Source organism: Agelaius tricolor, unplaced genomic scaffold (assembly GCF_023055355.1).
Source record: "Agelaius tricolor isolate 1412-34295 unplaced genomic scaffold, bAgeTri1.0.p SCAF_27, whole genome shotgun sequence".
Taxonomy (NCBI): Eukaryota; Metazoa; Chordata; class Aves; order Passeriformes; family Icteridae; genus Agelaius; species Agelaius tricolor.
Genome location: NW_027269287.1, coordinates 7,298,456 through 7,320,494, shown reverse-complemented (window position 1 = coordinate 7,320,494; position 22,039 = coordinate 7,298,456).

The window sequence follows — 22,039 nt, the reverse complement described above, 5'->3', positions numbered from 1 at the left end:
TAGCATCAGGTCACAGAAGGCTGATTCATCTATCTGACACATTCAGCTATCTATAAGATACATACTAACTCCTATGCCCATACTGTACAGAGCATTACAGATTTTACATTCTGTAAAATCTGAAGGAAAATATGACTTTATTTTTCCTAATGGATCAGGGAGGTTGCAGGGGTGGAAGGCAGAAACCTAGGTGCGTTGTTCTTCCAATATTTATTATGTTGAGTGCTGAACTACCTCTCCAAATTTTTAAGATAGACCAAGAAGATCTGAGACATTCTGAGACATGAAAATGTATTCTTTTTTCTGTATTTTTGCAATATTGCTGTCTAAATTTTTTGTCATATACAGGTCTTAAATCTGCCTCTAATGTATGTCACCACAGATAATGCTCTTATTTTTAATTACCTTTTATATGTTTATGGCAAATATTTGCTTTCACTGTCAGATATCAGAATTCACTTCCTTGTGATGTAATTTCAGTTAGCAATTATTGTCTGATTGACTCCTCAGGAAAAAAATAGCCTCAATAGTGACGGTGCTAGGAGGTATAATGACGACTACATTGGCCTATTGTTTAAGATCTTGATCAACTACCAGAGGGTCACTGAGGCTCATACTATTGATGTGATCTGACTGAGCATGAAGTCCAAATTATAGTTGCCCAATGACAGTGGTGTTTTGAGTTGCAATGTTTGCAATTAGCCACAATGTGACCTTCGTGTTTCATCTCTTAAAAGAGGAGTTATGTTATTGATTATTATTCCTGGCATTGCTGTAGTTTATTAGTTTTGTCAGGTTTATTTTATATTTAGTTATTTGTCACATGAGGATTATGTGGCAAGTCATGGAGTATGTGCCACACATTTTTTATTGCAGCAGATGTTCCTGAAATAGATGTAAGCATCTCTGCAAAAAAGCAGCCCCTCTATGCCAGATTCCAGCTTGTGCTAATGTGAGAATCCAGTAGGCTGAGAGAAAGAGTATAAAGAACCTTTATCCCTTGCTGCTGCAATGACAGTTTCTGAGTTTTGAAAATGCACTACAGATTGCAGTGAGTTGCAAAGAGATCAGGGTGGCCAAGGCCAGATCTTGGGTTTGCCCCTCTCTCTGCCTAGTAATACTTCAGAGCACAAATGGTGCCACTTAGTTGTGCAGTGCAATCTCTGCCTGAACGTAACTCAACATTTTGTTAAAATTAAAAATTATGTACTATAAAGTACTTTTATCCAGTATGCATAATCGTCAACAGGTGGCTGCATTTTCCCCCCAAACTGGCTCTCTTGGGATGTATTGAAAGTACCCGACTCTGTGAACTCACATCTTTTCCTGACATATTTCATTCTGTTATTCTCCTGCAGCCTGCAAGGTCAGGAAAGTCAAAACTATGTTTTATTTTCTCTGTATTGAAGATGCCACCAAATCATCTGTAATCAGCGCATACCGTTTTTTTTTCTCTAAATTTTAATGAGAGATTTAGGAGTTTGTCCTAAGAAATAATCTTGGGAAACTTCAGTGACAACTTTTTCCCAAATTAATAATTTACTTTAAACCATTTTAGTATTTGAACTCAACAGAGATCAGTTTTTCTAGCATACCAGTCCCTGATTCTCCAGCTTCACCAATGATTTTTTCATGTCACAATATCAGATACGTTATTGAAACCTTGCTAGTCATTTGTCTCATTTCTTTAGTCCAAGAGAGTCAGTTGTCTTTTCCAAAAGATCTGTCTGGTATGACCTCCTTTTGGTTACTCAGACTGTCCATTTTTTCATTCATGCTTTTTCACACTTTTTTTCCACTAGTTTGCTGGAAGGAACTGGGTAGGACTAGTAAAATTCATAGGGCTAGTAGTTTAGTAGGCATTGCTATGACCATTTCTGACCGGGGAGATAAAAAACTAGTTTGAAATTCAAGGGAAGTTTTAGAGATGAAATCAAGATCATGACCCTGAGCATATAATTCATTTGTCCCCCATGTCCTGTAAGTGAGAGCAGAAGCACAAACTTTTCTAATTTTACATTCAGCTGTACTCCCCTGGTTTTCAAGTTCAGCTACTTTAGTGTGTACTAGCTTTCTGGCAGGTTTTCAGCATCTTCTGGGAAATGCTGTCTTTTCCTGCTATGATTTGAAAGTACAGTCCAATAGGATATGTTGCTATTATTAGGATATTTTTAGCTACAGAAAACTTGAGGTTTTTGGACCAACAATGTAATTTTCTGGGCTTGTCTGGAAATACTGAGCATCCCAAATCAAACCACTGCTGTCACTAACTCAAGGTGTGTTTTAGAAAAGTCAGGAGATGAACAACAGGCTTAAACAGTCTTAAACTCCCACAGACTATCCACATTTAAACTTTTTTAATAATGATGATGGACAAGTTTTGTTGGACAAGCTGATCTGATGTTGGACAAGTTTTTTTTCATGGATGTCCAGTCAGGCATGACAGGCTGAAAAGGGAATGCAAGTGAATGTAAAATATAAAGTAAGAAGAGTAAACAGAGCAGGATGTTATCCTGGGTAACTGTGGGATAAGATGTTTCACCAAGAGTTGGGCAATGGATCAGATGTTTTTGTAACCAATTCCTTCTGTAGAGCATTTGTGAGTTTTAACAAATTTTAAATAGGCAACTGGAGAAGCAGTGGAAGCCCATGTATATCCACAGTATACTCCCTGACAGACAAAAACAAATATTCTTCAAAAAAGAGAGCATTCCTACCAGAGACCTCACAAGATGCACCTGCAGTATTACTAATCTCAGCAACAAAGGATGACATCTTGAGGGTAGAAGTTCTGCCAGTGAGACTCACAAGATAATGAGATAATAGGCCATGCGGTATGTGACAAACAAACTCAGGTTGGAAAGCAGCAATGACACAACCCTCTTTGGCAGCATGGGAGGCAGAGAAATTACATTCCTCCTGTTGTCACTTAAAATTTTGCATTACTTTACTTGTGTTTGCTAGGATATACACAAGCCTATGCCAATTAGGACAAATAGGTGTTTTCTAAACTGAATTGTAGCATTTTCTTATGAGTTTATCAAAGATTTACTGCTACTTCTTCAGCTATTGCTTAAGAGTACAGTGCATTTCATTTTTGACTGCTAAATTATTCACATTCATGTGCACTTCCCACATCTACCCCTGGCTTATGATATTTCTCTTTGGATCAACAAATTCCAGGCAGATGCTCCAGGTACAGATGCATATAATTTTGCACAGGTTTGGTATTGCCATGCACAAAGAGCTACTCTTGAAAATGCCTTTATTCTGCAATCTCTGTGAGTGAAAACTTTCAAACTACATTCAGAAAAATAATGAAATTCACCTTTTTAATCTTATTCAGATACTTGTGTATTGGGATTGAATATTGATTGCGGTTGCTCAGCAGCTCTGAAAAAAGAAGTAAATTATGGAGCATTGAATTACTGGAATTATAGAAGCTCCAAAGAGATGCCTGTAGACAGCTTGTGGAGCCAGCTACAAAACAATTGTTATAATGAAACCTTAAATATAAAGAGATATTGTGTTTATTGTGTTAAACAAAACAAAGGCAGCAGATTGGAAGAAACATCCTCTGGTATGCAATTCTCCATGAAAGTTACTACATCTGCACCCTGGTGTTGTTGCTTTTGAGAGCTGAGGACAACTTTTTGCAAGGTGCTGTCCCTTGTAACTCTGCGCCACTTCTATTGTTTACAGAAACCGTGTTGTCAAGTGATCCAGTGTGTTCCAGCAAGTCACTACAAGAAAAAGTCAAACTCTTCCCAAGCTCATGCATGCTACCATTCTAACTCCCTTTGGAATACCATGGAGCCAGATCTTTCCAAATTTGGTTAGGAAGCAACAATATTTCCCAAAGCCATTCTGCTCGTCTAGACAGAAAAAAAGTTCACCACCACATGCCACACTGTTTTCTAATATCAAGACATATGGACTCCTCTATTTTGCTGCTTAACCATGTCAGGCTGCAGCACCAAGCAAACTCATGAAAATACAGGAATCCCATGCTGTCATTAGGATGTTCAAAGTCAGCCTTGAGATAAACTGTTCTCATATGGCTTCCATGAGCTCAGAAAACTCTAGTCCTAAAAGAATCTGCCAAAACCTAACCTGTCCTCTGCTTAACATGAGAGTGCTCGAGGGTAAATTGCTGTGACAAATAATTCTGAGTCATCTTTGATGATCTGGTGTACTTCAAAGGGTTTCCAGCAATAGTGGGCTGAGGATGCTCCTTGTCTCCATTGATATGGGCGGAAAGCAGCAGCAGCAGCAGCAGCATATCCGTAACATCAGAGTGACTCTTTTCCCAGCCAGTGATTTATGGGTAATGTCCTGAGCTCCTGTGAAGGTGCTGAAGGACCTGAAGGCCTAGTGAGTGCCTGGAAAGGGTGGAGGAGTTCAGCACTCTGCAACTATTTTTTTTCCTTAATTTTTGTGGTTGTTTTTCTGATTAATTATTCATGCCTGAAAGTAGACAGGACAAAGATTGCATTCATCTTTAATCTGATGGTTTGTAAAGGAAATGATGATACAAGAGGGATTCCCTTGTGTTGGGACAATGTATTCCAGCATAGGCTGGCAGCTATGCGCATAGAGACCTCGTCAGCCTTTCCATTTTCACACAATTTTGCGGCTGATTTTCAAGAAGGGTGAGTATTACAAGTCTCATGTTTGGGTTTTTAAAATAAATTTTCTTACCTGCACACAGGGGCCATTTGCAGAACAAGCACCCATCTCCTATATTTCATGTGCAACTTTGAGGGCTTCCAGCAAGGTAATTCTCATGCTGGGAGAATAAGAAGCTCATGAGCTATCTAGCACAAGATGCTACAGCTGATTCATTCTGCAAACACATTGGCGTCTGCCTGTTGAAGACTTCTTGACTTGACTTATTATACCTTTCCCATCAGCAGAAAGACTCACATTATCACTGGGACAAAGGTGAATTGCCTGGAGACAAAGTTGGATTCTCAGCAGGACAAATTTTTTGCAGTCCTATCACACCAGGCATTCAAACCACTTTGTCCTGCTGAGAGAACACCTTTAATTGTCATATGTATATACGTTTATAAGGCCAGAACAGATTCTCCCTGCAAATCTGCTCCAGTTGAATGTGTCAAATCAGGTAAACCAGAGTAAAGTGTTTTGTTTCTCCTACCTTTTATTCACAATCAACACAATCATCCAGATGAAGAAGAGATATGAAACACCACTGAAGTGGTCTGGAGATGATGTTCCCCATGTCTGTTAACCTCTACGGAGTCAAATGTGCATAGCATGATGTATTACATACTAAAGCATGCAGATATTCAAATTCACATACAGCAGTAGGTTATGTGGGAAGAGCAAGAGAGAGAAGTAAAGAAATTTATGCTCATATATGGCTTCTGATCCAGAACAACATCAAGATGAACAACACCAGTGTCAGTTTTAATTTGAAAAATTACTTTGTATTTATAATTTTCTTAATCCTTAAAGCAAAAGAGGGTAATATTAATTTAAACCAAAGAAAAAATTAGAATCCCCAATTACAATTAAAATCTACAGAGCTAGATCTACAGAGCTACAGAGCAACTGCTCTAGCTTTATTTATTGCACACATAAATAATCATACTTCAATTAACATGTTAGTGTCTATGATTTCTTCCCAGATTAAGATTGCCACAAGACTGCTTGTTTTGGCTACTGTAAATATGACATGAATTCCTCCCAGGAAAATGTATTTTACATGCTGTTTTTGAAGTAAAAGATTTTCTTCTAATATACTTACACAACTGTCACAGGGAATTGCACTGCAGATTTAGTGATGTTAAGTGTCAATTGTAATTTGGTGACAGCCATTTTATTGGCTATGCATATTGCTCTGTGAGGACCTACGTCTCAGTATGGAAGCCACCGTATCATTAAAACCCACTGATCCTTCACTGATGACATAATTTGACTGGCAGAGACAGGAACAGTGAGAGGCTTGTTTCCACCTGTGTGGAATCTGCTGTGTGTCAGACATGAATTTGCCCTCAAATTAGAAACAGCACAGCAGACTGGTGCCTGTGATTTTGCTTGATTTCTTTTAAGGAGTTTTACAGGAATGAAACAGCTGATATGAATCTGTTTAAATATGTCTAATATATATACTATGCAACCTCTAAACTACTCAGATATTTTTAGCCACTGAGTTATCAGTGAAATACTTTCAGCTTAACTGAGCCACATGGTTTTTCTCTCCCCCACCCCTCCTTTTGCGCTCTCATCCATCCATCCTTTGGTCTGCAAGTCTGCCTTGCAATAGGCTCAGAGTATTAAATTTTTCTGTTAAAAAAGGGGAAAAATGTGTTAACATAAAGCCCACATTTTAACAGCTAAAAGAAGTCATACAAATGGTGTAAAAATTTAGAGTAAGAACAGAACCACAATCATACATTCTGAAAATTTTTTAAACTGACAATTCAAGTTATGTGTTTTATGCTAATATTCATAGTGGTAACTTCTAGCAAGCTGTGATTCACACATAAAGAGTAGAAAAGTTGAAGGTATTATATATGTAATATTTATTTTTCACATGTATATCTTTATACATATATATTATGTACTTATTCTGAGAAAGAGGAAATAGATTCTGAGACTTTCTTAGCAAATTTAAATCAATATAACTGCCTTTCCACTGCCAGTATTTAATTTTTTTTTCAGTATGGCACTGCAAAGAACAAAGCAAAGTATCTTAAAAGAAAGTGTATCCCTGGCAATTTCACCTAATTTCACACCTACTTGGCATCTTAGCCAATTGATTTCATTGAAAATGCTGCCAGTGTTCACTTAGTATTTCTTTATGGTAAGTTGTGCTTTCCCCTTTAGATTCACTTTATTAATTTTAAATGTAGAAGAGAACTCTTTTCTCTCTATAAGACAAACAACATTTCTCCATATATACTTTTGTCCATCTCTTGTTTTCCCACAGTGCTTATTCTAACTTTTTTCTATGAAAAATCTTCACTGAACTGTAAATAGCATACATTATTCAGTCAATTTCTGTACAACAGCATCAATAATACTCTAGCAGACATGCTAGTTATGACAAATGCTTCGTGTACAAGAAATGTATCATTGAAGGTTTAATCAGCACCTCTAAACATTTTAGATCTTGGAAAGAAGCACTCTTTGTTGGTCTATCTTCCAAAGCTTTGGGGAAGTTTCATTTTCCCCATGAGAATAGGGAAGCCATTTTTACCCACTTCAAAAAGTGGAAGGTGTTAGTAAAAGAGCAGTTTCCTTAAGAAAAATTTCTTGCTCTTGAAAGCTTATCTTATAGGAAAACTTGAATGTTTTAAATGCTTGCTATATGATAAACTTCTGAGACTTGTACACTGTGCCTTTTGAAAGCATAAACAATATGTATGAAAACATAACTTTTCATAGGAAAAAAAGGTTTTTTAAGAATTTGAAAAAAAATGCAAAAGAAACTCCCCACCCTAAACTATTCCTCTCCAATTTTGCTGTGCTTTTAAAATAAGTCCGTTAGATTCTTGGCAACAATTGTCCTTCATCTGATATAGAATCATGATTTTGTACAGCTTGTGAGAGTTGAATAACTGCTTTATTCAGAACCAGACTCTGGCTTTAAATATTAAATTGCTTCTGAGGAATTTTTAGCTTTGTTTTTAGCTATTCTGGAAATTACTTTTGAAAGAGGATCTGCTTTGCTATTATGATTGTCTTTTCATATCACTGATGTAGAAACCTAGAGTCTTATGAAATAGCAAGATTGTACCCACCATGTTCTCAAAAGCAGTATTTATACTCTAATACGATGTCTTGCATCAGGGATTTTATTTCAGCATAATCTAAAATGTTGTCTGAGGTTCTGGAATAAGGCACAGCTTCCTGGGTGGCTATCTGTTGCATAATGAAGAAAAATATGTTTGAGTCAAATTTATATAAAGCAGCCACCTGAAAAAGTGATGGCATAACAGAAGGGTACGAACAGAATTAGAGATGAATGAGGGTCATCAGCACAGTGCAGAGCTTATGCTGTGTTGTGTGAACACAACACAAGCTATTAATAGTTTTAAACTTAACAGAAGAACATTTAAAACATGTAGACATCCACCAAATAAAAACAATCAGAGAGGTAACTGTAAAAAGATGTAAACAGCTATCGTGTCATTTTAAAGACAGTTTTATTACTTTTATGTTCTGGCTGAAATAAAGATGTCTGAATAGAAAAGCCCCATATGCAGAATGCATATGCCAGTTTTTATTATTTTTGGTCATTCTACTCAGCACCAAATGAAAAGGGACATAAGTATTGACATCCTAAATCATAGCTGCTATCTTCTGAGTCTCATAGATGATTTAGCATAAGAAGAAGATGTGCTACTAGACACAATGAATAAGTCTGTAACATATTAGTGCTTCTTTTTGCTTCCTGAGAGTGGCGATTTGTATAAAAGTTGAGTTTGAGACACTGTATTCATTCAACAAACATCTCTGGATTATAAATATTTGGATTATTAGGAGTCTTGTTTGCATATACCCAGTCAGTCCTTTGTGAGCCTTGCAAGATGCTTAGTCTCAGAGGTATCATGCATTGAAACTTCAAAGCATCATCACAGAGCATGAATTTCTCTTTATTAGTTCACCTTACTTGTATTGCAAAAAGGCAATTCAAAAGTAGCACAAAGCTGCCATTATAAACCTACTGTCAGACACAAAAGACAAAACACATATCTCTCTGCAGAAATGAATATTATTTCATTACCATCCCCTTAGCTGGTCGTGCCAACAGCTTATGACTTTCTCCATGAGCAGTTTTGGAGAACAGGTCATTATCCTTTCCTGGTCCTGCAAAAATCACTACTGGAGCAAAGTTTTGCATGAGGGTTTAAATGTGGATGCAGCTGAATGAAGAGCCAAAAGCCTGGATCATGCAGCCTCCACTTTGTGAAACATGCTTTGCAGAATGCGATATTTAAATCCCTCAAGTGCGAGCAATAATGTACATCTCTAGCCAAGCACTGCTCATTCACTTAAATGCAATTTCCCCTCAGCTAACCATCCAGCATAGGGAGGGAAATACTAAGATTTCAAAATACTAAGGTTTGTAACCAGAAGAATTTTGAATATTTTTTGTGATTGGATCTGATTGGAAGGAAGGTAGCATTTACTCAGAGTGCTGCAACTCAGTCTTGAGTGTAAAGGATTAAGAGAAGGACTTTTTTTTCTTTATATTTGACATGCATATAAGAATAACCAGAAGATTATTGAAGTTGTTAATTGGTCCACTATATAAAACTAAAAAGGACCAAACCCCAAGTGTAAAATAAAAGCTAATGGTTTTGGATACAGCCTTTTAATAATATTTAATATCCTTTAGTTAATGGTAATGTCAGAGATAGTGCTCTAAGCTCAAAAACAACAGAAGTAAAGAGGCCAAAAATCATGTCAAAGTGGTCAATCCCAATTTATTTAATATATTATGTGTTTTGCTCATATACATGGATTGGTAAATGTGAGGTGCTTGAAGGGAAGACAACATTGTTCAAATTAAAGTGAAAGCTTAATAAGGCTTTAATTTTTTTGAAATTTTTTTTTAATATTTGCTCTTTTGCAATGCATTGAAAATCTCTTCCAAGTAGATGAGTTCATGAAAGTCTAACAACTGTCAACATTAGGAAAGGCCAGGACATAGAAAGACATAAAGTGTGGATTCTGTGACATCAAACTGTCTGCAGGGTTAAAGCAAGTTCAAGCAGGGTCACACCTTTCTCCTGAAAACACTTAAAAAAAATCAACCCCACACCATGCTACCACAAACTGTCCCAAAATCCACATCAATACATTATGTGTAATGAAAGCATCAATTCACAGTCTGAGATTCTTTGTAGCTTTCTCTTGAAACCTGAAACTGAACCTACAAAACCAGCTGCTGAGTTGGCATGACAGCTTGAGAAGAGCCAGAAGACCACAATCATGTATTAGTTCTACTTTTCACAAATTTGTTCAAGATATAGAATTTCTCCTGATTGTTAAATCATGACATAAGGTAAGGAAATAGTTTGGGGTGGGTTTTTCTTTTCTTTTTGTTTTGTTTTGAAATTTTATTTTATTTTTTATTTTTAATTTTTTGTTGGTTTTTTTTTCCTAGATTTTTGTCTATGAAACAAGAAACCCAGGATTTGCTCAGAGAAGTGCAATCTGTAAAAAACATTTGAACATTTTTCTACGATAGCAAATTTTATGGGATGGCTGAAATATGATTTTTTTTCTAGGCAGCCTTCACTTTTATTTTCTGTGTTATAAGTGAAAAGTATATAGTTCATTACTGTCACTAGAAGGGTTCTTTTGTGTAGTAACACCAATTTTGTTCATGCTTCAGCTTATGTTGATAAGTTAACACACAATTCTGTTGATATGAGACACAGTCTATGCCAGTCTCTTTACACTGGCAAGCAAGCCACTACTCTTCTTGCATTTTCCCCATTTGCCTCATTTTTCAGTGTTTCCTCAATTACAGCACATCTCATCCCAGTATATCCTAAAGCACCTGCCAGATTAACACACCTTGATATACAAATGACTGCATTTCTCATAAAAGTAGCATGAGGTTTTAGCTCACTCTCATAACAGGCTTGACAAGGCAACCTTGTTCTTTAGCTAATGTCTTTAATTGGGCATGCACTTGTTGTTAGGGTAGGATTAATTGTGAGCATATGAGCATTTATTTATCTACTGGGTTTTTTTCCTCAAACAGAGAGAATCTCAAGTTTTTTCTATGAGAAAATACACACAAAAACTTGGCACTTACCTTGAATTTATATAGGTCTAAGAACACTTAAAGGGGGATTACACCAGTGTCTCTTTGTGACAGTCAAATTTGCGCAAGTTATGTACTCCAGAAGACAGTAGGTTTGTATGATAACTGGACAAATAAGAATCTTCATTCAACTCCAAGTGCTTGTAAAAATAAGGCAGGAAAAAGAAAGATGTTAATGGTCAAATTTTGTGAAAAGGAAGAACAACCTCTTGAAGGTTGATCTTTTTTTAAAGGTATGCCTGAAATTAGCCTTTTCATTACTGAGGAGAGTTGTTTCTTAAAGCTTTAATACTCATTTAAGTACCACAGGGTAGGTCTGTAGGACAGAAGTTCTACACGAAAAAGAGGAGACCAATGTGAAACCCCAGTGTCTGAGCTGTGATCAGCAAATGAGATATTAAAGTACCCCATCCAGCTCTATTTTGTATATGTATGTATAAGGTAATAGTAAAAGTGTGTGGTGTGAAGAGGTGACCAAAGATAAGAAGGATGACAGAGTTTTTGGTAAGACTGGTGAACAGGAAACTTCATAATCATTAACCAATAGTATGCACAGAGATAAGAAAAGAGCTGTGAGGCCAGGAGGACAGCTGTGTTGCCTTTTGAAGATTGACAGTGATAATTTAAGCGTGTTCCCTTTGCAAAGCAGTTGGAGATCTACATATTAGCAGTCAATCTACATATTAGTAGTCTTTTGCTGGAAGATGGCACTCCCTACAGTACAGGTATGGGTGAATGCTCCTGATTTGCTTCAGCATGGGGTCAGTGGTATCAGTTTAAACTCCTCAGAAAGGTAAGTTAACTTAGGGGCTGCTTAGTGAATCAGGATTAGCTCATCCACCCTAAATATCTAGCTGACATAGGTGGAACTGTTTCACATTCCCAGACAACAATAACAACTTAAGTGGATTGAGTCCTGTAGCCATACAAACATCTGTCTATGTCTTGTTTGTCATTGCATGTAAACCCTGAAAAGTTTCAATCCGTGGCATCATGTAGAAATAATCTTAACTGCAATGTAAGTGTTAAGCAAAGAACATTTTAACTATGCTTAGATAATAGTCCTGTATCTAATCATAATCAAGTTAAAACACTTATAAATAATGTTCCAAAGCCCTCATACATATTGTGTAAAATTGTTCATATTAACTTGTTCATTAACATTCTCTAGACCAGAAGACATGTTGCTAGCCAGGAATATGGATGGTAAAAGGGCAGAAGTCCTAGGATAGAAAAACCTTCGAGGAAAAGCTGTAGCTCTTTCAGTATACCTCTTACCTGGCTTTGATTTTCAGAGAGAAAGTGGCATGGATTTGTGGGACAAGCTTCAGAACCCCTTAGCAGTAGCCTAGAAATCCTACTAAATTCTTCAGAAACAAATCTAATTTATTTCAAGAATGAGATTATTGAACATACCAATGAACCAAGCCTGATAAGACTCTTCAGTGCATCTGTTGGCAAATTATAGGTTATACTCCAGAGCCAAAGAACAGACTGATGTAAATTTTTGAAACCCCAAAAGGAATGATTTCTATCAGAATGCCATGGCCATATATAACTTGGTCTTAAAATCAATGGCCTAAATGAAAATTTCACTTTAAAATCCCTTGACTAAAATAAAGACTATTTCAGCAGTCTGTAAGTACATTTAATAAAGGAATTAAAATTTCTTGTGACTAACAGAACAAACACTTAACCTTTCAGAAGCAGGTTGGTGTTTTTAAAATTTAAAAAAAAAGTATTTGTGTGAAGTTATTTGTCTAAAAGTATTTTTGGATATACTCCCTGTATTTTAATAGTCATTCACTTTACGTCAAGTGTAACATACTTTTTTCTGATTAAACTTGGAAGTTTTCTCTTGAAAAATGATGTGTCTTATAGGTAGCAGGAATTGAGCAATTTTAGCTAAATCATTCTTCCCATGGATTCATTGAAGATACAAGGACAAATAATAACCCTGGTAGGTCTATTACAGCACTTATTTAAAAAAAAGAAAAAAGAAGAATAAAGGAAGGAAAGAATTTCATATATGAATTATCTCTATGTCTTCATATGAGGAAGAAAATTTATAAACATATGTGGATAAAGGTTTAAGAGTAGAATGCTGTTGATGGGCTTGAAAGTATTTTAAAAACAAATATGAAACTAAATAGCAGTTTGCACAATTTCTAGAACCTTCTTGCTTATTTTTGGTAATAAAGAGATATATATTTTATATACATATTTGAGCAAAAAAAATCATGTTGTTTTGCTAATTTGATAATGATTCATAATTTGATAATGAAATTAGCAATCAATAACACTGATTCTAAACAAACAATGAATATAAAAGACTTATTCTCATAAGTACAGTAAGAAATAATTGACTATATCAAATATAATATATAAAGGTTTTGCCTGTTGGTAGAAACGACATAAATGCAAATCCTGTTCACTGTAAGCAAACAAGAAACCTATTGGAACAGATGGAACTATTTCCAAGAAGAAATGCAAAAAAGGATTTGACCCAGGCACATAATTTAAAAGTTACCCGAGTCCTGCCCATGCAGGTGCCAAAGATAAATGGGTATACTCAAATATAGACATCCAGTCTACACTTCACACCTCTTCCATGCAATATTGTAATTTTTATTTACTATTTAGGTTTTTTGGGGTGTTGGCAGGCAGAGAAAGAATTTAAGAAATGCTTTCACATTGAGCTAGGGAATCCTGTCAGTGAAAGGAAGCGGTAAGGTTCCCATGGTCCATTGCTCCCATCCCCCCTGGGATTTCTCAATTGCTAAAATCTATGGACTACAGTTGGATTTGTTTTCTTTGTCCCAGACTTCCAGTTGATCCTACTTTTAGAACTGATGTACAGTACTTAGAGTCTGGCACAGAGCCACTGTTATCATAAATCCTCTCTGCTAGCTTGAGCAGAGAGCAGTTCCAGGCTTGGAGCTACCTTCATAATAGCACAATTTCTTAAATACTCACAAAATGGAAAAAAGGAAAATAAATGAATTATTGGAAATAAGTTTGGTAATCAAAGACTGAGAAATTTTATTAAAAAGATAACAAAGTTCTTGTCATCAATTAAAGCTCTTTCATCTTTATGTAAATGCTAAACAGAGAAATAATGCTGTTTGTAGCCCTTTCTGAAATTCATGGATGATATCGTGATGAGTATGCTGAGCTTCAGCCCTGAGGGTTGCTCTGTGTGGGAGGACACACCTGTCTAAATAGTAGTCATCCACTCCCACCTGTGGGATCTCAACATCTGATTTCAGCACGTGCTTAAAATGCAGTCACCTGACAAAACAGTTCTAATTATTACACCCTTGGGCTAACATTTTTCAGAGTGACTGGCTAAAGTACGCTCCAGCTCATAATTTTTATCTCCAACAGTGGAAGACATAACCTAGTTTCCTCTAATGCAAAAGCCTCTAATCTAGAGGGCAAGACCCTTTTCCATATAACATTGAAGGGAGAAAATGCAATTTGAGCACAGGGAAATTGCCCACATAGCTTGATAGTTCTACTGTTCTCATTTTTTTTCTCCAGGATTAAATGTCTTGTTTTATTTTATGCTAAATTATGACCTGGCTCAGACTTGTATATATTCTTCCTCATATACTGGGAATTTTGTACGGTAAAAACAAAGGGACCTAGAAATGTGGTCTAGTTTCTTATTCACATTTTAGCCATTAAAATTTGCAGATTTCCTCATGGGGCTAAGGATATTTTTTTCTTAATAGATAGTCCTTTCTTCAGCAAGTGGCGCTTGCAAACAATAAGCTTCATTCACCTCTGGGTTAATCCAGTTGTGTATCAGCACAACGTGATTGATTTAATATTGGTGTAATGCAGTAGAGAAGCAGGCTCCAAGGTTTGAAAACAGAGCAGTACATTAAAATCTACATTTGTATCCTGACACACTGGGGAGCAGACTTTCAGATGGGCTTCATCCCAATGTTGTTTCCTCATAGCACATTCTTCAGCACAAAAATAAAATAATTATAAAAAAATCATCCACAATTTTGTGCTCATGAACACCACAGGGAACAAAAATTAGAAAGTCTCTTGGATAGCGAACTCCCTGAATTATACATGTACCTACCTGAATTATACATGCAATTGAGTAGTTAGATGCTTAACTACTAATATTTGCAATAGAAGGAACCTGTCAAAATCTGGGCCTCGATGTGCAAACTCAACTGCTAACAGCCTCTCAGCTGAGATGAGCAGATATACTGGTGTGCACAGAGGGGGCTGCCTCACTCCAATTAGCACCACTAAATGGTTCAGCCTTCCCTCACCCCCGACATCAGGGACACTACTGCATCTGTCCCCAGCTGAGCCTGACCAGAAGGATTCCTGGCAATATTATGAGAAATTTATTAATATTTTTCTCCTTTTTTTTTGGTTTAGTTCACATCAGCCGTGGCTGAATAATAAGTTGCCCTCAGTCTTATAAAGCCAAAAATGCTGAAGAGTTTCAAAGAAGTGAGTCAGGAATGCTGGAAGAGTTGCTTTTTTTGCTATGCTGTTATTAACAATTTTTTTTATCCCAGCCTAAGAAACACCTTTTCCTTTCTAGCTTGACAGCTGCTGCTTAACACCTTTTTTTCCAGCTGGCAGGGCAGCAGGGTGAGCATGTTTGTGGTTAGCATGCATTGCTTTTGCAAGCACGAGTTCCCTCCTGAAAATGTGCGTCACCCTCACAACTTGTACATCTTCCATCACTTAGAGGACTACCTAGAAATATCAGAGGTAAAAGTACTGTCCAAATAAAGGTCAACCAAAACCATCTTCTGTTAAAAAGCCCAATTTTGGCAATGGTTATGTTAGCTCATATTCTTCTTTAATCTGGGCTCATTTTTTTTAATACTGACGCTCAACAGAGTTTTCAGTGAATTAGAGGACTTTGTGCTGTAAGTCATTGTTGGATGAATGGTCCCCTTTGCCTTTTTTAAGAACAGAGAATGAGTGAATGTGAGCAGGGTAAACAGGGGCCTGAGTCCATAGTAACTAGGAAGCTTAAATTTATGAAAATCTCTTGGGTTCAGATTCTGGGAAGAGAGAATTTTTTTTAATATATTCTCTTCTGTGTATGCACATCTGTTTGCAGGATCTCATCCTACACTTTCATAGAAGATCACAGTATTTTTAACATCCACACTTCAGGCTGAAATTGTGACAGGAACAATGGCTTTGAACATTGACTTAGGTTGCCTGGCTAGGGCTTCATAAGGCATGGTACATAGTACAAGAGCTACTGCATAAAACCATAAAAAGTATGGTATTTGGTGGGTAGATTCTTAAATGAGGTTACCTTTGCAATCAGAAGAGACAGCTGAGATGTTGTGTACTAAAGCCTGAGTTTAAAGCTGAGCAGTGCAAACCCAGTAAAATGGCATCTCCCCAGATACTACACATTCTTAGGTGGTTTCCTTATATTTGTGTGGTTAGTGAGGCAAGCAGGGAGATACAAAGAAAACTATTTTCTACCATCAAGAATCACAGCATTAGCAATTAATATTTAAATTACCTTGTTTTCTACATTTTTTTCCTGCCCATGAGAGCTTGAGCTCATAAAACATCAGAAGAGTCCTAAGGTGTTTCCAAGAAAACTTCTATTCTAAAACAAGCCCATCAATAATCACCATGTCTTATACTACTGCAGTCAGACATATCAGTGATCCTTACTCCTGGCCATGGTGGACCCCTGCAAAGGTCATAGACTTTTTGATGTCACCCTGAACCATCAGTCCTTAGGCATCCTGCTCAGATAACTGCTTGTCAGCCTGCCCAGGAGCAGGAGAAGCCCAGCTCTCAGATGCTGTAGGAAACACATGATTAATAGCTTTTAGTCAGTCCTGATGAGTGGGATTATAGTCAATGAGAAAGGCTTAACACCTGTTCACCAAGACATCTGTTGTCTGGCATCTCGGTTTTACAATGGTCTGTCCTTTGATATGGATTAACTGATGGCTCGTCCTTCAATGAGACACTGAAAGATCCTTCATAAAACTGTTGTTTAAATTCAGACTGACAAATGAGCTGTAACCACTACCTGAGGGAATAATCATACAGCAGCTCTTATGCAGTTGAAGAATTGGCGAGGCAAGAACATCCTATGGTCAGGTCACTCAAATAACCTCTGCTGAAACCAAAGCTCTGAGCAGAAAAGGGCTGAAATATGCCCAAATTCCAGGGAAGAGTCACCCCAGAGACCCAGAGATAATGCAAATTTTGTAATGCTGAACACAGTATGGAACACACTAAGGAATGCACGTAAAGAACAAGAGATCCGTAATCAGCAAATGGTGCTTGAAGGTATTTTTGGTGTTTCTTGGAAAAGACAGTGAACAGCATTTGAACCTTCTTGAGGTGAATCCTACTCCTTTGCAAAGAATGCCTATCAGCATGAGCCTGCATTATTCTCACCTTCTGACTCCCACAGTTTGGGCACTGTCACACACTCCCATGGTGCCACAGACTCTTGTCATTCACCAGTCCCAGGTGACCAGTGCTGCTGGTCTTTCTGAAGACCTGTTTGAAGCCCAGTGCTTTTCTGACATGATGTTGTCTCCCTCATGGAGGAGGACAGTTGAACAGATCAGACTTCAGTCTCATGTAAATAACTTTTTAGAACAGAATGGTCTTGGCACATATTGAGTACCTTATAAGAAAAAAGCTCATTTATCAGGACAATGAAAACAACTAGTCCTTTCTTTTTGTTTGTTTTTGTGAGAGTGGTGTAGGCAAGAAAGGAAGAAGCCTTTATAATTGTTTGGACTACATGTAGTTGGATAGAGTAGCTGGGATGACAATGTGTTTTTGAACCAAGCCTTAATGATGTGTTGTTTAATGATTGCTGAGGGGAGAAATGAAGAAAGGTGAATCAGCTGGTCAGTGGGACATGTGCAGTTCACTTCTCCAAATCTAGGATTTCATCACAAGTCTGCTGCTGACAGTAGTGTTGATGAACATCTTAAAAACAGTGCACTATTTAGTTGGGAAGGGAGTAAGTCTGTGCCTTGGAAGCAATTCACTATGTCACCTAAACAACTTCATCATCTAAGTTTTTCATGTGTATGTAAGAGGCAGACCCAGATACTTCAAAAGGAAAAACAATCTTAATACATTTGAACACCTACTGGAGGATACAAAATCCCTGTATTTGCCTAGGGAATTCTTCATTTTAGCTGCACTGTTTCTAAATCATAGCTATGGTTTAGTAATTTTCAGCCTGCTACATAATGAATTTCACTGTGACAGATTTTCATATTCAAGAGTAGAAAACTGTAAGGAACAAAGACAGGAAAGCAGTAACAATTTATAGACACAGTAGTCTAAAATGGTCTTACTTCTGCAGTAGAGTTACTGATTTGATTGCTCTTCTTTTAATAACTTACTTACATTCCTTAGAAATTACATGCATGAAGAAAATAACTCCATAAATGTTTCAGTTAGGTGTTTTCTGTCCATATGCTCATGAAGGAACTGGAAAGGTTCAGGAAGAGAATGTGCACAATCATGTGCATTAAGTCTGACTTCTTCCAAAAGTAAGCAGAAGTAAAAGAAAGAGAAGACACATGCCTAGTTAACAAGAGTATGATACAAACTTTTACTACTTTTATTCACCTACATAATCCTTATTTAGGAGTGCAGTGTAAATAACATCATACTTGTTCACATGTATACAGACTGCATGAAATATGTCAGAGTGGTTTCCTAGAACAATCTTGCTCTACAATTTTTTTGAACAACCCAAACATCCCCATTAAGCAAACTCAAACAGGATTCAGAAAATGCAGGGTTCCACACTTTCCCCCAGGATCAGAGGACTGCTGAGCATTCTTGTTCAATTTAAACAAAGTAAATGGCATACCCTCCATTAGTAGACCCTAATGGGCACCCCCACTGGGGACATTGTTCAGACACCACCATGGACACGTCCCAAGTGCAGCTGGATATGTAAACAAGGACATAATCCGCCTAAAAGAATACTCACACTTTGGCAGAGCTTGCTGTGTTGTTAATGTATTGTGCCAAAGCAATAACAAAGCCATCATTTTAAAGTTTATTTGCAAGATCTTATTGATTAAGAATCTTTCCAGAAATCACGTCTGAAGGAAGGACCTTCCGGGAAGTCACCATTTAGGGGAAGAAGGTTTCCAGATGATATTTTTTTTTTTGTATCTGTACCCTGTCCCTCAGAATAAATCACAATTTAGTCTGAGTACATTTGAGACAAACACATTGCTGTAATACAATGTAAGGGAGCCTTCTGGGTTCTTATTCTGAATTCTTGCCATTTCTTGCAAGACCAATAAGCTTTAGGTTACAGTTCTTCATTAGGCTGGAGATAGTCAAGGTGCTGTACCTTGGCTTGTTAGCAATGGATTCAAAACATTAGGAGTTATAAGTTCAATATAGTCATCCTGTTAATGTACAGACTGATATTTCTGAGTTTGGCACTCCAAAGAAAGAAAGAAAGCAGCTTGGCATTTTTTTCAGTTTTATTCATTGATAATCTGGATTTTTAAAGTTTTTCTAATGTTTTTGAGATAGTCATAAAAATGGCAGAATAATGTGGCAAGAAAAGATGACATTTTGAAAATCAGATTTTCATGACCCTTCAGTCTGACAGAATAAGTGGTCTGAGGTAAAACTGTACCCAGAAGTACTAGCAAGATTTTTTATGGATATGACTAATCAGAAACAAATACTAAGCCTTTTTCTTTTTTTAATTAAAAAAAGTAATCTTAGAAATTGAAGAGAAAAGTTTTTTAAATTTATTATGTAAGAAAGAAAGTAGGAGTGTCACAGGGAAAATGATGCCTGGTTAATTTTATCATTGCATACCTTCATTATAATCAATATTTACAGCACTTACACTGAAAAATGAATATTTTTCAATAGCAAGTTAGTGTTAGAATTATTTTTTGTATGTGCATTAAAAAAAAAAATTTCTTTCTTTTAAAGTTACGCCATATGTTCAGTATATATGGGTCGATCGAAAAAGAAATGTGTATATCATTTAAGTGTGCCAGGTTCAGCTCCACTTAAAAATCATTGTTAGCCCTCCACTTGTGGGTAAACCTTTGGCCATTTGCAATGCTGCTAAACTAAACATTGCTGCAAACATTTTTGGATACAGGATCTCTGGATATACTGGATAAATTATTACTATGCATGCACAGAACACATGTGTGTACAGAGTGCTCCTGCTGCATTGGCTTGCCCTGTGCTATGATGAACTTACCACATAGGTTTGGCTCAGATGAGCGTGTTTGGCAGGTGCCACAGTCTGCATTGCTATACATGTGCACTCCAGCTGCAACATTTCAATTTACCACCTTGATACCTGTTGAGCTCAACAGGTGTGTGTTTAAGCTGTTTTTCCATGAAAGTGTAACTGGAAACCCTTATTTGCCATATAAACCTAATCAGAACTAAGAATTGATTTAAAAAAAGTGTATTTTGGTCTAGCTTGAGCATGACTCCTTAGCTGGAATTTGTTTGCTGGATTCTTTTGCAGCTGAGGTCCTGCTAATGCTGCTGCATACTTACCATTCTGCTGTTTCTGCAGATCTGTGCTGTGTCCTGTATTAGTGTCACTTAACTTTAAAGCCTTTTACACCCCAAACACTGCAGTACCTGACTATGCTGTTATTTTCAAAGGAAAGTTTGAAATTCATGAGAGCCCATCCTTTCAGACCTGATGACGTGGGGCTTTCAACCTTACAGCCTGTGGTCAGGCAAAGTAAAACTAGAACTGTCAAACCTGCAGTTTGATTGGCTGCCAGCTGACTTTCTGGAAAAAACCCAAAAGGCAAGGTAAAAGAATTCTCATTTGTCTAGGCTATTTTCTTAATTTTTGAGACCTATGGATGGAAAAATACTGTTATCACTGACTACAAAATATAGATGTTCTTATGTCACAGCCATTTTTATTCTGTGGTGGCTGTGAGAGATGTCCATTAGGTGATATTCAACTCAAGCAGAAGGCCTTTTTTAATATAAAATACAGACATCTCTGTCCTTCCAGGTGTTGCTGGCTTTGATTCCCCAGTACTACAACAACAACAACAACAACAACAACAACAACAACAACAACATCACTTAAAGATATCATAATTTTTAATCAAAGAGCTTATTATTTTTCACATCCCTGACAGTATTTGTTCTATTTCTTTGGTGTTCATAAAGCCACTTCCATAACATCACAATCTCCTAATACAATGCTATAATTACATATTAATTATTTCAATGCTGAAAAATACTTCCATTTTGGTCAAAAAATTGGAAAGAATGGCTCAGCTGACAGTATAATTTTAGATCAATACCTCAAGAGAAATTGAGCCATGAGTGAAGCACGGCACTGAACTTACTGCAGCTGCCTGAAAGCAGCAGACAAGATCTCTGAATCCCTGCTTCAATCAAACTGTCCGAGTCTATTTTGGAGTGGGTAAACATGATGTCACAAAATTAGATAGGGAAAAAAGCAAAAAACCTCAAAACTCAAAACCAAAAGCACACACCAAAAAATAAAATGTATGTTTAAGACGTCTATGTTCTAATACCTTCCACCTGGAAAAACCAAAATGTAGTAAAGAGTGGGAAATTAAAAATGTACTTTCCCCCCAGAACATAATTGGTAAACTGTGAATTTATAATTTTTATCATGAGGTACTATAAAAACTAGAGAAAAATAGATACTCAACGGAGTATCTATTTTCTCTATAGCTCCTCTTTTTCACTGATATCAGTTCTTGATTCATTTGATGAAGATTGGGGTCTGTCTGACTTGGAACTCTGAAGCAGACTACCTGCAGATGCTACATATAAGAAGGCTGCATTGACTATTAAGTGAGTGTGTACACCTTCTTCCCATCCACTGCCCTTCCCCTCCCCTGTCCCTCCTCCAAAACTGCATGGAGGAAACAAGGATTTAAAATTTATCTTTCTGTTTTCTGTAAAAGCAGAGGAAGGGTCACACATAACTATTAGAAGCATACCAAATTTCTGAAAAAAATTGATTATTTTTATTACTTTATGTTGGTACCCCAGAAGTGAAATATTTAAATAATTTTACCTTCTTTTGAAACAATATATATTATCTTCATTATCATACACAGCTTTCAAGCATACTATTAGCGGAGGATATAGTGTATCCAGCTGGTTTCTTATATAATCTTGAGGTTTAAATTTATATAGTAGGAGTTTTAGTATATT